At 43.4% G+C, this 20,629-nt stretch overlaps 1 protein-coding gene across 7 annotated transcripts in view; it reads left to right on the top strand.

The window, feature by feature from the left end:
- PLXNB2 (plexin B2) overlaps positions 1 to 20,629 on the top strand; it is a 405,779-nt gene that overhangs the window by 115,345 nt on the left and 269,805 nt on the right. The window lies entirely within an intron of this gene.

Genomic DNA, 20,629 nt, shown 5'->3' with positions numbered 1-20,629 from the left:
TGTTGGCGTGTGATTTCCGGGTTCCCCTCTGGATCTCTTTTTAAAAAAATGGTGACACATTTGCTATTCTCCAGTCCTCTGGTACAGTTGCTGAATTTAGTGATAGGTCACCTATACAGGTTAACAGGTCAACAATCTCACATTTGAGTTCCTTAAGAACCCTTGGGTGTATTCCATCAGGACCTGGGAACTTATTGGGTTTTAATTTTCCCATTAGGTCTAGAATTTCTTCTGGTCACTTCAATATGGATTATTTCTTTAGTCCATTGGTTTTCAACCTTCATAATGCTGCAACCCTTTAATACAGTTCCTCATGTTGTGGTGACTCCCAACCATAAAATTATTCACATGTTCTTTCACAGAAATTAAACCGAAACTGACCAATGGTGTGAAGATCCATGGTTCATGATTGCATATAATTTGGGTTTTTTCCCCATGGTTTCACAGTTCAATTCTGCCTCTTGTCCCACCATGCTGATCTCGCTCTTTTCCGCTGCTCCAGACAGAGGAAGAGGAAGAGTTGGTTCTTATATGCCACTTTCCTCTACCCAAAGGAGGCTCAAAGCAGCTTACATTCACCATCTATTTCCTCTTGCCACAAAAGACACCCTGTGAGGTGGGTGAGGCTGAGAGAACCCTGATATCACTGCTCGGTCAGAACAGTTTTATCAGTGCTGTAGTTAGCCCAAGGCCACCCAGCTGGGAAGCACGGAATTAAACCAGGCACGTTAGATTAGAAGTCTGCACTCCTGACCACTACACCAAACTGGCTCTATCTTGATCTACCCCGCTCTAGAGATGAATTCTGTATCTCGATCTACCCTGCAAGGCTGTTCTGTGGATGGTGCCCCCCCAGCCAAGCTGCCTGCCCTGCCACAACTCCTGTGAAAGGGCCATTCGACCCCCAAAGGGGTCCTGATCCCCAAAGGGGTCCCGACCCCCAGGTTTAGAACTCTGCTTTAGACTCTGTTTCTGTAAATAGGGGCTATAGCATGGGTATGTGTCTCACAGGAGAGCCAGTTTGGTGTAGTGGTTAGGAGTGCGGACTTCTAATCTGGCATGCCAGGTTCAATTCTGCGCACCCCCACATGCAACCAACTGGGTGACCTTGGGCTCGCCACAACACTGATAAAACTGTTCTGACCAAGCAGTGATATCAGCGCTCTCTCAGTCTCACAGGGTGTCTGTTGTGGGGAGAGGAATGGGAAGGCGACTGTAAGCCGCTTTGAGCCTCCTTCGGATAGGGAAAAGGAGCATATAAGAACCAATTCTTCTTCTTTAGAAGCAAAGAAGTCATTGAGTTTCTCTGGCACCCCCCTATTTTGGCAATCCCTTATTCCTTTGTCATCCAAAGACCCCACTGCTTCTCTTCCTGATTTCCTGCTTTGAATATATTTTTAATGTATATTGTTTGCCTTGATGCTTTTAGCAACCCACTCAGAAATCTATTTTGCATGCCTAATTTTTGACTTGCCTGTGTTTCTTCCTTTTCAAAGCAATCCATTTCAAACATTTAAGTTTATTAACCCATGGTCTGGTGTAGGTACAGATATGGTCTGTTGTTAGTTTTTTTCATGCTACGTCGCAAGGTAATTGAAGTCTATTAAAAATTGTGAGCCTTATGGTACAAAAATGACACAATTCTGAAATGGCTAAAAGAAATTAAATTTGATGTAGTCGTACCACATTTTAGAAACATTAAAGGAAGGTGAGACTGCAAAGAGCCTTAGCTCAACTCATACTGAGACCCAGGGGTTGGGCAGATTCGTAACAGTCATGATAGGAGGGGGGAGGCTTGGGGGGGCCAATTGGGAGAAATGGATTAGGTGAACCTCAACCAAAAGCCTGGTGGAGGAGCTCCCTTTTGCAGGTCCTGTGGAACTGCTTTAGTTCTGTCAGGGCCCTGAGCTTCTCTGGGAGCTCGTTCCACCAGGAGGGGGCCAGAATAGAAAAAGCTCTGGTCCTGTTTGAGGTCATGCGGGCTTCCTTTGGGCCAGGGACCACCAGGAGGTTGGAGGTGGTAGAGCACAAGGTTCTATGACGGGCGTAGGCAGAAAGGTGATCCCTCAAGTATACTGGGCTTAGACCGCGTATGGCCTTAAAGGTGATAACCAAAACCTTAAGCCTGATCTGAAATTCATTTGGGAGCCCGTGCAGCTGCTGGAGGATAGGCTGGATGTGGGACCTCTGAAGTGTTGCTGTGAAGACCCAGGCAGCCACATTTTGGACTAATTGCAGTTTCCAGATCAAGGATAAGGGCAGGCCAGCATAGAGCGAGTTGCAGAAGTCCAGTCTAGAGGTGACAGTCACGTAGATCACTGTAGCTAGGTGTTCTGGGGGCAAGTAGGGCGCTAGTAGTTTGGCTTGGCGGAGATGGTAAAATGCCAGCCGTGCTACCGTCGTGATCTAAGCCTCCATTGAGAGGGAGGCCTCAAGTATCATTCCCAGGTTCCTGGCAGTGTGGGCCACTGTTAGCTGCACTCCATCCAGATTGGGAAGGCGTGCTTCCTTGCTTGGACCTTTCCTGCCCAGCCACAGGACCTCAGTCTTGGGGTTGCACTTCAGAAAACTCTGCTTAAGCCATCCTATCACTGCTTCCAGGCAGCTGGCTAATGTTTCAGGGGGAGAGTCAGGGTGGCCCTCCATCATGAGGAAGAGCTGGGTGTCATCAGCATATTGGTGGCAACCCAGCCCAAACCTCCGCACCAGCTGGGCAAGAGGGCACATAAAGATGTTAGAGTTGGAGAGAGAATTGCCCCTTGGGGGACACGGCAAGCCAATTGGTGACGGCTTGATGAGCTCTATCCTAATGCAACCCTCTGTCTGCGATTCCGGAGAAAGGAGATCAATCACTGAAGGGCAGTCCCTTTGATCCCGGCATCAGCAAGATGGTGAGCTAGAAGCTCATGGTCTACTGTGTCAAACACTGCTGACTTTTAAGTGATTGTGTTATCTCACATTTTCATAGACAGTTTGTCTTTAAACGGTATATTTATGTCTAAATGTAGAAGTTCATTTAGGTAGCCTTTTACTTTCTTAGATCAATTTCAAAGGCACTTAGCTTAGCATCTTGTTGTGAATTTGCTAACTTAATTATAAATTGAGCTGAAGAGATTCATTTATCTGCTCTTAAAGCTCTTCCCAAGGATGTCATAGCCAATTTAGACCCTTGGCTAATATAAAGATAAGCAGCTTGTTGTAACTACCACCAGTAGGCTATTAGTAGAAATTGTAATCCTACTATATTGTTTGATGCACAGAGAAATGTGTGCAATGATAGAATTTGGCTGAGCTGCTATATGGATAATCTTCTAGATCTCAGTGTCCCGATTTTCACTGATATAATTGTTTTTTTGTATTAAAATTGGATACTTGTTTTTGTTTCACTCATAGAAAGAGGCATGTCTATGTGCAAATAAATATGTTGTCAGGATAATAGGCAGAAATCTTGCTTGCATTTCTACTACAGTTTATCAGTATTTCCTGGTAGCCACATTCTCTTTGTCTCAGGAACCAAGGCTTTAGGGTCTGCTTTCTGGGCAGTGGTAGTGCTCCTGGTATCCGTTCTTTCCATCAGCTGTTAGAAACTGCTGGTACATCCTTCCCTTTAGCTCTTGGAATGCTGCCAAGCCTGCATTTTGGCAGAAAAGGAAAAATCATTGCTGCATGTGCTCACACTACTTGAAATGAATTTCAGACAAATGCATTATGGGTGCCTAGGTTTTCTTCATTGCACTCTTAAGCCCTATCCTAGTATGGTGCTTTAAGATCTGAAGTTGGGCTTCAATTATACATGTTAGTATCCTGGAGAAGCTGCATAACAATGAGAGCTTGGCTGGCTGGACCTTGTAGCTTTGGCCTGTATTTGATTGCGTCATGTGGAGAAAGCAGCCTTTAAGATGCAATGTAAATGTTCCCCAAAGTATATAAAAGGTATGAATAACTGTTGTCAGTTTAGGAAATATCCACACTCTGTTTAGGATATGTTTAGGAATAAGAATGCTTAAAGGTATGTGTAACCAGTGTAGATTTGATATAAATCAAATGGATTTAAATCACTAGTCAGTAAGGCTAGATTTAAATCATGTTTATACCTGATTTAAGACTCATACCTGCTGGTATAATGTTAAATGTTTGCATTTTGTACATGTACGTGCCTTATCCATAGGTAAAGGAACAAAATATTGCCAGACTGGGTCTCTTTTAGGGTCTGCTGCCATTACAGGTTTTCTCCTTCAGTGAAAGAATAATATGGTAAACCTCAGGCTATAATAGGGATTCCCAACCAGTGTTCTTTCCCCTCCTGCCTTAATGAAAGTCACAAGCTAGGGAACTGGCTGTTTCCATTGCTCCCCATCCCCACTTCTGAGCATGAGTAAGTTCTCTTGTGGTTTCTGTGCCTCCTGCATGCCTACTCCCACCTCAAGCCTGCCAGTTAACATTCACACTCCTTGAGGACCTTCCTTTCCTGCCTTAAAAGTCAGTGAGATCCCACAGGCAGGAAGGGAAGGAGGGTGACCAGGCTCAGGTGGGGAGGTCAGTTGAGGATGGGAAAGAGCGAGAGAAACAATAACAACAATAACATTAAAGGAAGGTGGGACTGCAAAGAGCTTTAGCTCAACTCATACTGAGACCCAGGGGTTGGGCAGATACGTAACAGTCATGATAGGAGGGGGAGGCTTGGGGGGGCCAATTGGGAGCAATGGATTAGGTGGACCTCAACCAAATGCCTGGTGGAGGAGCTCCCTTTTGCAGGTCCTGTGGAACTGCTTTAGTTCTGTCAGGGCTCTGATCTTATCTGGGAGCTCGTTCCACGAGGTGGGGGCCAGAATGGAAAAAGCTCTGGTCCTGTTTGAGGTCACGCGGGCTTCCTTGGGGCCAGGGACCACCAGGAGGTTGGAGGTGGTAGAGTACAAGGCTTTTTGACGGGTATAGGCAGCCCTCAGAATCAGGCTGGCCTGTAACAACCATGCTGGCAGGTACCAGCTTCCTCCTTTTCGTTCCCTTCAGTGTCACATATGGCCCAGTCTTGTATTTAACAGAGCCACAGCCTCTGACAGTTAGCAACCTAGTTAAGGCAACACTAGCAGGAGACTTCCCACCCTTTCCCTACCTCCCTCATCCTTCCCAACTCTAGCTCTGTTTGTGGCCATCTCTGCCTGGATGGCTCAGTGGGTAGGCTGTGGGTATAAAAATCAAAGTGGGGGAGTCAGTTGTGGTGTGGTATGTGTTGTCTGGGTTGTCTTCTCAGCTCCTGCCTTTCTTTCTAGTCTACATGGTAAAGGTGGCAGAAGGGAATGAAAGGAGGGCAGAGGATGTGGGTGGTGATGTCACTTCTGGTGACATCACTTCTGGGGTTGTGGCAGGGAGGCATGGTCAACTGACATCACTTCTGGGGTCTTTGAAGCCTGAACTTTTATTCCAGAGCTCTGGCACAGTGAAAAGGTTGAAAAGGTCTGAACTAGGCACATAAAAACCCCAAGACGTGTGCAGTATTCTGATCAAATGGCTTCATTTTTACTGCTTGCCCCTCCTTCCTAATTAAAAGTTAAAAGGACTGCTCATTCAGAAAGTAAATAACAAAAGGGATAATCTTGTGTCTGAGGCAAGGAAGAGTGTGAGTTCATCACAGTATAAGATAAAAATCTTGGTTGATTCAGCTGTGTTGATCTGAAGCAGCAGTCCAGTGGCAATTTCAATACCAACAAAAAAAAATTATACTTCTTCAGATATGTTGAAACAAAGTCATCAACCATCACATATCGATAGTGGACAACAAAAATAGAGTGCATGCAGTCTTCCTCAGACAAGAGTGCATGCACTCGAAAGCTCACGCCTTGAATAAATCTTTGTTGGTCTTAAAGGTGCTAAGAGCCTCTTGTGGCGCAGAGTGGTAAGGCAGCCGTCTGAAAGCTTTGCCCATAAGGCTGGGAGTTCAATCCCAGCAGCTGGCTCAAGGTTGACTCAGCCTTCCATCCTTCCGAGGTCAGTAAAATGAGTACCCAGCTTGCTGGGGGGTAAACGGTCATGACTGGGGAAGGCACTGGCAAACCACCCCGTATTGAGTCTGCCATGAAAACGCTAGAGGGCGTCACCCCAAGGGTCAGACATGACTCGGTGCTTGCACAGGGGATACCTTTACCTTTACCTTTACCTTTACCTTTACCTTTACCTTTAAAGGTGCTACTGGACTCTATTTTTGTTGTACTACTCCAGACCAACACAGCTACCCACTTGAATATAGACAGAGGGAAAGGGGGTTTAGCCAGAAGGGCCAATTAGAGTCAAGAGCAGTAAATATAGCCATGACTGAGGAAGGCAACTTATAAGTTCTGTGCATAGCAGCAAATTACCATACAGCCATAATACATGAATTTACAAACACATGAGAGAACTGAATGAGAAACAGTTATCTCTGTTCAGCCCTGAGGGTTCTGTTGCCCTGAATGTTGTTGTAACTCAGCTATCTCATATTCTAGTCTGCTTCTGAAATGTTTTTGCAGTAAAAGAGCTATCTGGAGGCCCTGGAAGGCTGAAGTGTTCTCCTACAGGTTTCTGAGTTTTGTGGAACTTGCTATCAGATTTGTGTCTCTTTATCCTTTGGTCTAGCATTTGACCTATTTGCCTTGTGTACGGAACTAAAGGGCAACACTGTTTTTTAATTTAATATACAATGTTAGAAGATGAGCAAGTGAATGAGTCTGAGATAGTGTAATTGATGTCGTTCGATCCAGTGAGGGTGTATGAGGCACAACACAAACTTATATAAACTTTGGATTGCCCGCCAAAGAATCTGATTGGTCCTGAGGAAAGGCAGTTTTTGGTCTATTCAGGGAGTTCAAATATATGTTCTGATTGGCTGAAATTGTATAGTTCTCAAGCCCTTATTTGCATAAGGTTCAGTGGGGAGAACGGTCCACATAACATTCTCGATGGCCCCTCTCCTTTCCTATTTCCTAACTTGTCTTCCTCACCTCTTGATGGCAGCTGCAGGGGCCAAGGATGGGCCAGAAAGGAGATTTCAGAGAAAAGCTCTGCAAGGGCTAATTTGAGGTAGAGATTTGCATTAGGGAAGCTGACTATTTGAATTTTAATTAGAGGAGTGAACTAGCCCAAGGATTGTCATTTCCATTAATAAATATTAGGGGATCTGAAAAGAAAATATCCACACAAGTTACCAGAATACAATGATTAAATGTATTTTTTTCTGCAGGTTTTTTTTTGTAGCAGTGGAATATAAGGAAACTACCAAGGGGTCCATGGGTTCTTTTTCTTTCTTTTACTGGTTCCTTCCTCATTCTGAGATCCCCATCCTTTCTCCCGCTTCTCCCCTTTTGATTCAGCTTCCATTTTCTCATCCCTTTTGACCCTCATTTCTGTCTTCTGGCTGCTTTTCCCCCTTCTGTACAGATTTCTTGAACTCTATAGTGGAACCATACTTGAGCTTTGACACAGAATATGAAATAGATGCCAAAATAGCAGTGATTTTGGTGACTTATTCTGATAATTAAGTAGATAGTGGTAGTGCTACCCCATAATAATCATAAAGCCTTCTTTTCTACACAAAATTTGGAAATGAATACAAATTTCTGCCAGTTACATTTGGGGTCTCAGTAGCCTGGGAACAGGGGGACGAGAAGCAAGAGGAATAAAGTAAACCACTGACATAGCTAAGTGAATTTGGTATTCCTTATTGTTAATAAGCAATCTTATTCTCTCATGAAGCACATAACCAGCTGCATATGAAGTACTTTTTTGCCCATTTTGTTTTAGTGTAGATAGTGCACTAAACTTCCCCTTAGGAACAATTTGATGAAAACATCTGCCTGTAATTTACAAGCACCTGAAATCAAAATTGGAAAGAGAATTTAATTATGGAACTAAAATTCAGGCATTCGTGGACTGTACAGTCTGTACTTGAATAAATGTGTGAACAGAATAATGTAACATGACCCATAAGTGAAGTATATTATTTATTTATTTGGATTTTTATGCCCCCCCCCATTCTTTACGGCTCTGAGCGGTTTACATGGAACGCTGCATAATTTTACATGAAATATTATAACACTTTATAACATTATACTTTGCAAATGGGAACCTGCAAATACTTGCAGGATGAATATCCCTTTCCTGCATTATTTCCTTTTTCCCTTCCCTGAAAGCCTTCATAGCCTCTAACTCAGTTGTTCTCAACCTTCCTAATGCTGCAATCCTTTAATACAGTTCCTCATGCTGTGGTGACCCCCAACAATACAATTATTCAAGTGTTCTTTCACAGAAATTAAACTGAACCTGACCAATGGCATGAAGATCCATTGTTCATGATTGCATATAATTTGGGTTTTTCCCCCACGGTTTCTCAGTTCAGTTCTGCCTCTTGTCCCACCATGCTGATCTCGCTCTTTTCCACTGCTCCAGACAGAAGAAGAGGAAGAGTTGGTTCTTATATGCCACTTTTATATGCTCTATCTTGATCTACCCCTGCAAGGCTGTTGTGTGGATGGCACCCCCCCAGCCAAGCTGTTTGCCCTGCTGCGACTCCTGGGAAAGGGTTGTTCGACCCCCAGGTTGAGAACTACTGCTCTAACTCTTTCCTTCCTGCTCTCCTTCCCATCCACCAGCCAACCTACCTTATTGTTCACTTTATCTTTCATTTTCCTTCCTACCCTACCACTTTCACCCTTTTTCCAAGAAAACTGTCATGTGTAACAATAAGCAATGGGCTGATCATGGGAGTTTTTATCAAGTCATGCATGAGGGGAGAGAGATAACAGGATTTGTGAGCTTGAGGATCATCTTGATTCATTCATGTAACCAAATCATCATGCTAAATATATAAATGCCAACTAAATCAGGACAGTAAATCAGGCCAAGGAGAATGAAATATAGTTAAATAAAAGATTTTTAAAATTACATATGTAGGCCTGCATATGTGGTGATCATAAATTGTGTTTATCATCTTAACTATTTAATCATTAGGTGGAGTAGGGGATTAGAGATTAGGGGGACTGTGCTGCAATGGCTAGTCTCCTTTCTCCAGAACCTTTTGCAGAGGGTTGCTGTGAGGGATTTTTCAGACACTCTGGGCCTGTTCTCTCCCCTACATTCTTCAACATTTACATGCCCAGCTGGACCGGAGTTATGGGCTGTCACCAATACGTAGATTAGCTCTATCGCCTAAAGCAGTGGTCCCCAACCTTTTTATCACCGGAGACCAGTCAACACTTGACAATTTTACTGAGGACCGGGGGGGGGGTAGTCTTTTGCTGAGGGACGTCGCCGCCGCCACCCGAGCTCCTACTCTCCTTGCTTTCCTGCCGGTGCCCTGACTTCCCGCTGCCCACTGAGGGGCGCTGCCAGCAGCAGCTGTGCAGTGCCATGCCGAGGGGGAACCCCAGCCATGGCGGTCGCTGGAAAGCACCAAAGGTGAGTTGGCGGCAGAGTGGCAGGGCAGCCCCCGAGGCAGCAGCCAGGGAGGAGGACGAGGAGGAGCTGCGGACCGGTACCGACTGATCTATGGACCTGTCCCGGTCACCGGACTGGGGGGCTGGGGACACCTGGCCTAAAGGATGGCTGGCCAGACTTACCCCCCAAAACTTTTGCAAGTTGTTTGGAAGTTGGATGGCTTAGGCAGAGCCGCCTGAAACTCACCCCCTACAAGACGGAGGTCCTGTGGCTAGGTAGATGAGGGCAGGATCAGGAAGCGTGCCTCCCATGTCCTCCAAACATCTGGCCACAGTGATCCATGCAATGGTCATTTCCAGATTAGACTTCTGTAACTCGCTCTATGTGGGCCTATCCTTGACTCTGACCTGGAAATTACAGCTACTACAAAATGCGGCTGCAAGGGTCCTTACTGGATCATGTTTTAGGGCCCATATTCAGCCGGTGTTATGTCATCTACTTTGGCTACCAGTCTGTTTCCGGATCAAGTTTAAGGTATTGGTTTTGACCTTTAAGGCCTTACGTGGCTTGGGCCCTACTTATCTGCAGGACTACTTATCTTCCTATGCCCCCCACAGGGCACTCCATTCTGTGGGTAAGAATCTGCTGGTTGTCCCAGGCCTCTGCGACGTTCACCTGGCCTCGACCAGGGCCAGGGCATTTGAAGCCCTGGACCCATCCTGGTGGAATGAGCTCTGGAATAGCTGAGGGCCCTGTCAGAGTTGTCAGCTTTCCACAGGGACTGCAAGATGGAGCTCTTCCACCAGGTGTTTGGTTGAGGCCAGGTTGGGGTCCCAGAGTTATTATCAGGGGATCCTAGTGTTGTGAGATCAGGACCCTCACTGCTAACCCTCACTCCTTGACCTCAGCTGGATGGAGGGGAGTTGGAACTCCATGGTTTTGCCATTTTTAATGTTATCTGGGGATTTTTATGGGGCTGTATTATTTTGATTTTTAATTGTGAACTGCTACAAGCCTCCTTGAGAGCGGCGGTCTACAAATCCAAAAATATTTAATTAAATAAACAATTTACTTATTTAGAATTTATATCCCACTTTTTCCCCAGTGAGAATCCACAACAAGTTTATAGCCTTGTTCTCCCCTCTTCCACGTAATTCCCTGTCAACAACCCCGTGGGGTAGGTTAGACTCAGAGAGTATGACTGCCCTCTGGTAGGTTAGTGAGCCTCCATGGCAGACAAGGAGTTTCAACCTGGGTCTCTCAGATATATCCTGAAACTCTAACAATTTTATATGATCAGTCTGCAGATTCCCCTAATTGAGAGGAGATGAATCTGACATTTTTTCATTAATCATTAGCTTCCTTTTTTGAGAAGTGTGCTAACAAGGAAAGAATATGACTTTGTGGGGTTTGGTCCTAGCTAGAGTAAGGTTATCAGCCTTAATACAAAGTGCCGGCTAGTCAACGCCGTTGTCTTCCCCATAACAACCTATGGGTGCAAAAGCTGGACCTTGAAGAAGGAAGACAGGCAGAGAATAGATGCTTTCGAATTATGGTGTTGGAGACGAATACTGCTAATATCATGGACAGCCAAAGTTATCAACAAGTTTTAGAGAGGAGCAAACAAACTATGTCATTAGAAGGCAAAATATTATGGCTAAAGCTCACTTGCTTTGGACACATCATGTGATCAAACTCGCTAGAAAAATCATTAATGCTTGGCATGATCAGCGGCAGGAAATGTGGTCACCAAAGGATCTGCTGGCTCGACATGATCAAAGCCGATATAGAAATAACCATGAACCAACTAAAAGAAGCAGTCAGGGACAGGGGCGCATGGCGAAGACTTTCCTATAGAATTGCTGAGGGTCGGACACGACTGAACGCATAACATCATCAGAGGATCAGCCCTTGCTGATTGAGACTTCCACCAGTGAGACAGTAAGATTACGCTCTTTGCATCTCAGATAACTTTGGTATAGTAATAGTGGTAGAAGGGGCTTCCAGTTTATAAAACTGAAATGGTCTGACTAGCAGGATGGCAATAACTAGCATTTTCTTAATCCGTTTTTCAGGTAATGAGCAGATCAAATAAATGATATTGGGAGAAGGGATTAGCCAGTAATTCTGGAATTAGAAGGATGGTCATTGAGTCAAGTTACATGTACTTGCTTGTAATTTGGTCAGCTTGCATTTATGGCACCCAGGAGCACAAGTTGGACTAGCAGCACTTATTGGCTTCATTCAGATATTACAATAAACTCTGAATTTAACAGACCACAGTCGGTTCATAAATCCCAGTTAGTCTGCTGCAGGCTTCCCCCCTCCCCCTCCCCTTCCAAGTCAAACCTCTGGTTGTGATTCTGGGCTCGCTTATTTTGCCAGGCTGCTGGTGAACCCTGTCAATGTAAGCAGCCCTCTTGGTACTGGTCATCATCAATTGTAATAAGTGTTGAAGAGGCCTAGGGCAAGCCAAACCTCTTACTCATTGCTGTAGGCTAAGGATCACCAGTTTTCCCTTTCCTTCTTCCTTTTTATCTAGGAACGTCATTGAATTTCTAAAACTTAACACTGGAACAAAGTAAATATTTTACAAGATCATATCTATTGATTTTTGCCAACCCTTCTTTCCCTCCCTATGTGCTTTACAGGCATTTCCAAGCATCTGTTATGTCATTCACAAGCCTCGTTCCCCCCCCCCTTTTAATTTTTGTTATTTTTATTTTTATAATCTTGCCACTTCCCCTAACCTTGTTTCTCTTGATAAAAGGCTTGGAAAGAAGCTCATGAGCGTGGTCAGGAGGCTACATTCCCCAAAGAGATGACGGAGAAGAAAGGTTGAAAGAGGTAGAGCTTGTGGCAGTAGGGCTGTTGTGAACTTCTTTATTTTAATAGTGGGGTGTGTAGAGTGTTAATTTGATTTCCTCTGGCAGGAGGTCTCTGCTACTGAGAGTTCACAGTATCTCAGTGAATATGCAGCTGCCAGGAAGAACACAGGCTCTAAGTCAGTCACTCTCAACCAGAGTTACTAATAACTCTGGGGTTACTCCAGTTATTTGTGGGGTTAATTAAAAAAAAAGATTTAAAAAAAATTAACTAACCCGGGAAGGAATTAGGAGGACAGAGTAGCTTTCTGCTCATCTGTCTTATCTGCAGTGGCTTTGTTGAATTCACACATTATAGAAAAGGAATGGGAGGAATGAGCTGAATCTCCTGCACTCCCCCATTGACTCCTTCCATTCTTTCCACTCAGAATTTGTTGTTGTTGTTGTTGTTGTTGTTGTTTGTTGTTTGTTGTTTGTTGTTGTTATTATTATTATTATTTTTATTATTACTATTATATTGGATTTGTTCCCCTCCACTCTTGGCATGCCAGCTCGTGGCATGTTACAGAGTAAAACCCTATAATACAACAAAATTCCCATTAAAACCAATTATAAATTAACATTAACAAATATGCGCACCCATGGCGATAAAACAAGCCCTCCCTCACAGTGGGACAGCTCTTCCTGCCAGGGCTCTGCTAGCAGAAAATGGCTGGAGGAAGGCAGTTGCAAGCAAAGGGATTCAGATATTGAAGCAGGAGAGGACTGTGTTCAATGCCACAGAGTCTACCCTCCAAAGTGACTATTTTATCCAGGGAAACTGATCTCTGTCTGTAATTCCAGGGGATTCTCAGGTCCCACCTAGAAGCTGGCTTCCCTAGCCAAGAGGTATTATACCTGGATGCAGTGCAAGGATTGTGCAAAGCTTGCACAAGGACTCCTTTCTTTTGAGGTTTCCCCCTTGTCCTGGCAGTAATTTCTGACTCTGGGAAAATATATTCTCAGGTCTTGCTAGTTACCAACCTCCTGGTGGTACCTGGAGATCTTCTCTTCTTCCTCTACTACTACTGTACAATATACTATAAAAGCAAGTTGCATAATCCATGAAAAAACGGTAAAAGGCATGTATACTATACTTCCCAGTATAGTACATACTAATCAGAGGAGAGATGAACCATAAACCACTATGCATTGAAAATATGCTTGAAACCAAGGTTACAAATATGAGAATGAGTTGAATGCATGTTAGTCATTTTGAATACTAAAAATATGAATTACCTTCCTCCTGCCCCTTTAGTTACAGCTCAGTTCCCTGCTCAGTTTTATAGCTAACTAGCTAGAATTTCAGGAAGGTTGAGAAGACAGGATTCTCACTAGCTTATGGTGCTCTGCCCTCAGACTACTAAGAACTAGGAGGGAGGGAAGTATAGGGCAGTGCTAAGTCTTTGGAGACTTTAAGAACTGTTTGTGCACTGGAGGCTTCATGCCAGGCTGTGAGGCTTGAATTTGAGCAGATTGCCCCATCATTTCCTGTTCCCGTATGGGGGAGCATTTGGCCTGGTGCACCTCATCCGCCCTGGATTTGTGCTCCTGAAAGAGAGATGGAGCTGCAAGGTTCCCAAAGTGGAAATGGTCAAGGTTAAGCAAGTGATCCTTAAGATAGGTGCTTTCTATGTTTTCCTTGGTCAAGGGTGTTGGATCGCCCACTTAGAGATGGGGACAGATGTGGAATTTGTCTCTCATTTATTATTTTGAAAGTCTGGGAACAAATTTCCTATATCCATAACATCTTCCAGTTTTCCAAAATAATATTCTGGCTAAAACATTTTTACCTCTTGTAAGACTGCTTTTGTTTGTCATGGTTGCAGGGTTATATTTGTGTCTTGGGGATTTTATGCTTTCTCAGCAAACAGCAGTGCATTTGGGGGGACTTCAAATGGAGACTCATGCTGGGATCTAAGGAAGTGCACTCCTATGTAGAATGATTGCACATGCAAACAGGATTTGGAGGGTCCCCCTTATGTATGGGGGAATGTATAAATAATCTTGTTGCTTGTAACGATGACTTCTGATCTGTCAGAAACCTGCAGGCTTCTCTTGGCATCTTAGTAGCTGCTTATCTTAGTTGGCACAGTTGATGCATAGTTTCTGAATCCACAGATTCAGCTTTAGCTGAATCCACAGATTCTCCTGAAGCCAATGGAAGAATCATGTGAAATAATATCAAGAGCCCCAAAAGAAGTTCATGCATCTATCTCTCTATCTTATAATATAATGCAGGCCCACACAGCAAGAATGTATGGAGGAAGAAGTCCATTTGAACATGCTGATTCTGCATATAAAAGTTTCCCCTCAATATCAAGAGGGGCTTTTCAGATGTTTACAGCTACTTGTGATAAGATTTTCCTCATGGAATGCAAAACAATGGCGGGGTGCTTAATTGCTGAATCTCAGCAGAAATAACAGTTTCTGAATCAAGGCCTGAAATCCATTTTCTCCAAAGATGGAGGTTTTAATGCAGCTAATCAAGGAACAAAAGCAGTTCACACCACTTTCTATTGTATATATTGGCAAGCTGTATTATAGCAAGGTCTATTGTCTAGTTGCCTTTAAATTTTCCTGTGGGACAAGTTTAGTCTGGGAAGCATATTTCTACTCCATGAGATCACTAGCCGGGAAAAATGTGAAAGGAAAGACTGTCATTAATTGAATGCAACTGGGTTGACAAGATTTGTGGTGTTTTATGTGGAATTCAGATGTAAACACAAATAACAGTTACCATCAAAGCTATGAATTCATGGATTAGAATCCCAGTTTAGCATTTACCAGCAAACAAAAGTTTAATCAAGCCAGAGTTGGTAAACTCTAGTTTAGCACGGCATCTGAATGCAGCCATGCCATCAAAAAAGATCAAGAAAGGGTTTCTCTTTTTTGTCACAAAGACTGAGAGCATGGTGTGTTTGGTCAATTTGGGTGGTTCTGATAAAAATGATTAAATATATATTCTTTGGCATGAACTAATATGACTGCTTACACTTCCTGTATATACTCGCATATAAGCTGACCCGCATATAAGCCAAGGGACCTAATTTGACCAAAAAATCTGGGCAAACTTATTGACTCGCATATAAGATGAGGGAGGGAAATGCAGCAGCTACTAGTAAATTTACATTAATTGAGGCGTCAGTAGGTTAAATGTTTTTGAAATTGTATTTCAAAGAAAAACAGTAAACTAGCTCTGTAAGTGCAAAGGAGGGTCAACAAGAACATCCAGCCTCCCCTCCCTCCAACAAACACAGAAAAGTCAAGAGGATGAATAGCTGCTGTTTTTTGTACCCCGCTTTTCACTAACCAAAGGAGTCTCAAAACAGCTTACAATCACCTTCCCTTTCCTCTCTTGATGCCAGACACCCTGAGAGAGCTCTGACAGAACTGCTCCGTGAGAACAGCTCTGGCAGGAGAACGAAACAGTGCCCCCCAGGCCAGCAAACAAGAGCAGAACAACAGTACCTGAAGTTGGTAACCTACTACAAGTACAACAGCTACCAAACTGGGAGAATGGACAACTCTAACTACAACTACAGTGCCCCCCCAGAACAAAACACTGAAATAAAGAACTGTAAAACTGAACACTGAAAGAACTGTAAAAATAAACTTTTAAAAGAAATACAACCCCAAGAAGAAAAGGCAAACAATGCTGCCCCTCAGATAGAAGAAGAAAGAAACACTAGGAGAAACAGTACATAAATCCCAAAGCACCCCCTAAACCCAGCCCCAGAAACCAAAAGAATAGTTTGGAAGAAGTGATTAGGAAGAGAAGAAGAAAAGGAATAAAAAGATTAGAGTCCCTCAGTCAAACTGTTGATGTCCTACAAGCTGCAAGAGCAAGAAGCTCAGCTTGCAAACACATTTGCAAAAATCAATGCAACAATTGGCTGGCTGCATTCCACAGCCAGAGAAGGCTGTTATTTAATTACCGTATATACCCGCGTATAAGCCGAGGAGGACTTTTTCAATGTGAAAAGGAGTGCTGAAAAACTCGGCAGGGATCCCGCAGGGATGCTGATCGCCCACCGGCTCTCATGCAACTAGACTCATACTCTTGTGCACATACTGCTGTGACAAATAAGAACCTGAAACAAGAACCCATTTTACAAAGGGAGGGTAGGTGGGTAGCTTGCCTGTGCTCCGGTGAAAGAGGTGGGGAGGGAACAGGCAAACGTCCTAAACGGATGCTCAAGCCCCGCCTCTTCTGATGCACCGTACTAGCCGCTGCGCAGCCATGGAGCCCGCAGCCGCGGCCACTTCTACCGCTCTCCTCTCCCACCCCCCAGGCCGCCAAAAAGCAGCACGGATAAGTCCATGGTGCTCATTACCAGAATATGATACGATTGTGAAAACAAGTTAAGAATAATCATTGTTAAGCATGGACCTCCTCTTTGCTTTATCCAAATTCAGTATTACAGTTTTTCACATAACACTTTTCATCTGAATTATCTCATACTAGCAGTAGAGCCCGTTGTCCAAAAAATACAGCGGGTCCTAGGGGAGGGTTTGCTTCCCCTCCCCCCCAGGTAGGAAAATGCTCTCCAGGCCCTGGGGCTTGGAGAGCATTTTAAGAAGCCACAGAGGTTTTCAAACTCTCTCCAAGCCCCGGGGAAGGCTGCAGATCGCCTTCCCCGGGGCTTGGGGAGCATTTTAAGGCGGCACGGAGGTTTTCAAACACTCTCCAAGCCCCGGGGAAGGCCGCGGATTGCCTTCCCCGGGGCTTGGGGAGCATTTTAAGGGGCGGGGGCTAGGGAGCCTACCTTCGCTCTTGGCGGCCAGCAAAGTAATGGCCGCCGTGGAGCGAAGGAAAGCTCTGGTGGGGGGTGGGATGCGTTGGGAGGCGCTTCACGCTTCCCAATTGGTTGTTGGCCAGGCAAGCAGCCAATCAGCAGCCGCGCTATGCGCGGCTGCTGATTGGCAGCTTGGGGGTGGACTGACCAGCGGAGGGGCCAATCGGGAGGCGCTTCGCACCTCCCGATTTGGCCCTCCGCTGGTCAGTCCAGGGGAAGGGGGCCTATCGGCACCCTTCCTCATCCTGGACAGGGCCCGCCTTTGGGGCCCTTACTCTTTTATTTAGTCCGCGGCGCTGTGGGGCTGTTTTAAGATTAAACCTTTTGGAGGAGATTTTATTATGAACTTCTTGTTCATGCAACCAGATATATAGAGAATTTCTTCTAATGAGAAATGCAGAAGTATTTAGATGATTGTCATGATTTGATATTTTCCTACAAAACAGAAAATATTATACAAGATAGCAAGGAATTTGCTGTTCAGCATCTGTACTGCAAATATAGTTTACAGAAACACCAACATACAATGCTAGTTTCATTTTTTCTGCTTTTATACAAGTGATACACTTAGATTCACTTGATTATTTTTATATATTTTCAGGTAATAAGCTTGGGATATATTGTGTATATCTGTATATTTGATAACACGCTCAGTTAATGAATCTGTGACTGGAAACTCTTCCACCACTGCAAATTGTTAGTAATAAGAGTTTCAGAGTCCCACTATATTGTTAACAGTAAAATATTTTATTATAATGAATCATAATATCACATCTAACTGATATTAAAAGCTCCTTGAAATGTTCAGGAATGAGTGATCAATGGATTACTTAGATTCCCCTGAAAAAGGATGAATTTAACTTGAAGCTTTTAGGTTTTTTTTTTCAAAGGTGCTCCTTTAAAATAAGAGTCTAAGTCTTGAGGTTATTTTGTGGAATATTTTGAGCAATTATGTAATTAATGAATTATTTTAACGGTTTCTAAAATAATGTAAAGTACACTAAATAAACCACACATTGGGTTTTGAAAATCAGTTGACATTTGATAGGGGAATGCAGGCTTTTACTGCTGTTGAGAAAATAATACATTAAAGATGCATCCAAATCCCAAAGGCCACTGATAAAATGCTCCACCGGGGAATTGTTGATAGGATTGGAGGGACAGACCTTGACAAAGGCACTTTGAGAAAACATAATCAAAAAGTATTGCTATACTTATAAACTGTTTCCTTCAATTAGAACTTCTTAGTCAACATAAATCTATTTAACTTTTTAAAGTGCTTTATAACAGCATGCACATTGTAATCTCTTTTTTCTTCTAGCACAACATTCCATTATAAAAGTTTTACATTTCACTTCATAGATATTGGCACATAATTCTTCGTAAGTTTGTCATAGGTTATTATGCCAGGATGAACTAATCAAGTGCTTTCTCTTTCTAATTATGAGGAAGGAATAGGTCCCTGGGGATGCAGGCTAGATTGCCAGTAATAGTGGCAGAGTGAAAATTCAACAGGCAAGTATGTTACTCTATCACTGGAAGAGCTCCCTGTAGAATTCATGGACAGAGAGTGTCGGTCAATGGTTTTGTTTGCGTCTTAGTTGGCAAGGACGGAACAAAATTAGGAAAAGTCAACCTCTTTTTGTTGGGGAATTGGCAGAAATGTATAGCATTCTATGTGATTTATCATGTGGAAACTTTTGAAGTGCAATAATTTTATGGGGTTAGGGAGATAATTTTGCTTCTTCTGTGTGTGCATGCAAATAAAGGAAGTACTTAGGAGCTGTACATATGTGGAATGGAACACCATAGTTCAATCTTGGGAGTTAAGTAGGGTCAGTACTCGGATGGGAGATCACGAAGGAAGGCAATGGTAAACCATTTGAAAACTCTGTAGTGTCACCATATCGGCTGCAATGGGCCTTTATACACAAATATATGGAGGGGGGGAGAGAGAGCAATGTACAGTAATCGCTTAATTCAGGTTTTACACATTGCTGTATACCAGGTATGAAAACTTGATTCTTGGAAATGAATGAATTTCTTATCCTTTTATTATCTTTCACAGTATAAATTATTCTGAGTACGGATTAAAATCTGAGCTGTGGGGAAAGGAAGAAAGAAGATAATTAATTGAGGTGAAAATCACCTTCTGATCAGCTTAAACTAGGTGATTATCAGGGTTTGATAATATTTTATATCAATGCTAATTTCAGCATTCTTGGTTTGGATCAGGGATTCAGATGCCATTTCTGCCTAGGGCTTGAAAATATGTCAAACACCTTAGTGATAGGATCATACTTCTATGTCCATAAACCAACTAGATGGAAACCAGGCATGTGAAAATTATTTTCCTTTTTTTCTGCAGTTCCCCTTTGTTGTTCTACTCTTTGGTATCTGCAGAAAGTCCTCTAAGTATTTTGGATTTCCCTCCTTTAAGAACAAGTTCTGTGCATACCCCCCCCCCCGGCCCAGCCAAAAACCCTAGTTGCTCAAACCGCCATGCACATAGCAGCTAACTGCAATAGCGTATTTTCAAATTTTACATGCACAAGCTGTTGCCCTGTGTGTTCAGAAGGGGAGAATTACAACATTGGATGTGTACATGCGCCATTGTGGGACTTGGTAGCCTCAAAAATGGTTTATTAGTTTTTGCATGTGATCTACCCCTAGAAATGATACTTTCCCCATTATATCAGTTCTAGAAGGTAATGCAGATGCATGTGAGGTGCATTTGATCTTTGTTCCTCTTCTGTGCCTAGCATGCACACATTTTGCCCCCCCCCCCCCGGTAAGAGATCATAAATTGAAATTGGCAGTCTGGCATGGTGCTCTGGTATATTTGGAGGAAATAGACTTCCATGTGCATGAATGCTCTCCTGTAAAAACATAACTTTACTAGTTGAAGGTATTGTTTGTGCAGGGCATTGTCCATAAAGATGAGAATGATTTTGAGAGTACTCTATATAGGAAAATAGGGGTGGATGGATCATTATGACCACTCAGAACATTTCCATGTGGACTGATGGGCTGCCCTTAACTTGAGCTGGGAAGCTCACTCACAAGAAGGAGGTGCCTGGCAGAGCCATGCAAGGCATGGGAAAAGAAACGCTTGGTAAAAGATACTATTTTCAGGGGGAAGGGAGAACTTTGTCAACAAACCCTTGAACATTCTTTATTGCAAACCACGGAGATGAAATCCCAACAGGAGTTCTATTTTTAAAATGTTTTTGTTGATCTTGCTGACATGAACATGTTTAGAATATTGATGTGCTGAGTATCTTGAGTGCAAATTCATGTGAGTTTGAGACAGTTTTCCGGCGCTATGGGGTTGCACAGAACACTTTCAAGCATAGCTGGGTTGCTCAAAACATTTACTGTTTCTTTGTGCTTAGTGGAGTAAGGAGGAAGTGGGAAACTGAATATTAAACAAATTGTGCTCCAGCAGTAATGATTTTTCTTTTTTTGTGTAGAACTTTTAACCGCATTTGTGTGACTGAAAGGTTGCAGCTGAATCTGGTATTATAACTGCACATTTGAGCTGATTTAATTGCAGGGTAT

The sequence above is a fragment of the Paroedura picta genome, chromosome 5, assembly GCF_049243985.1.
Source record: "Paroedura picta isolate Pp20150507F chromosome 5, Ppicta_v3.0, whole genome shotgun sequence".
Classification (NCBI taxonomy): Eukaryota; Metazoa; Chordata; class Lepidosauria; order Squamata; family Gekkonidae; genus Paroedura; species Paroedura picta.
The sequence above is the reverse complement of the archived record's forward strand: the minus strand, read 5'-3'. Positions and strand labels throughout refer to the sequence as shown.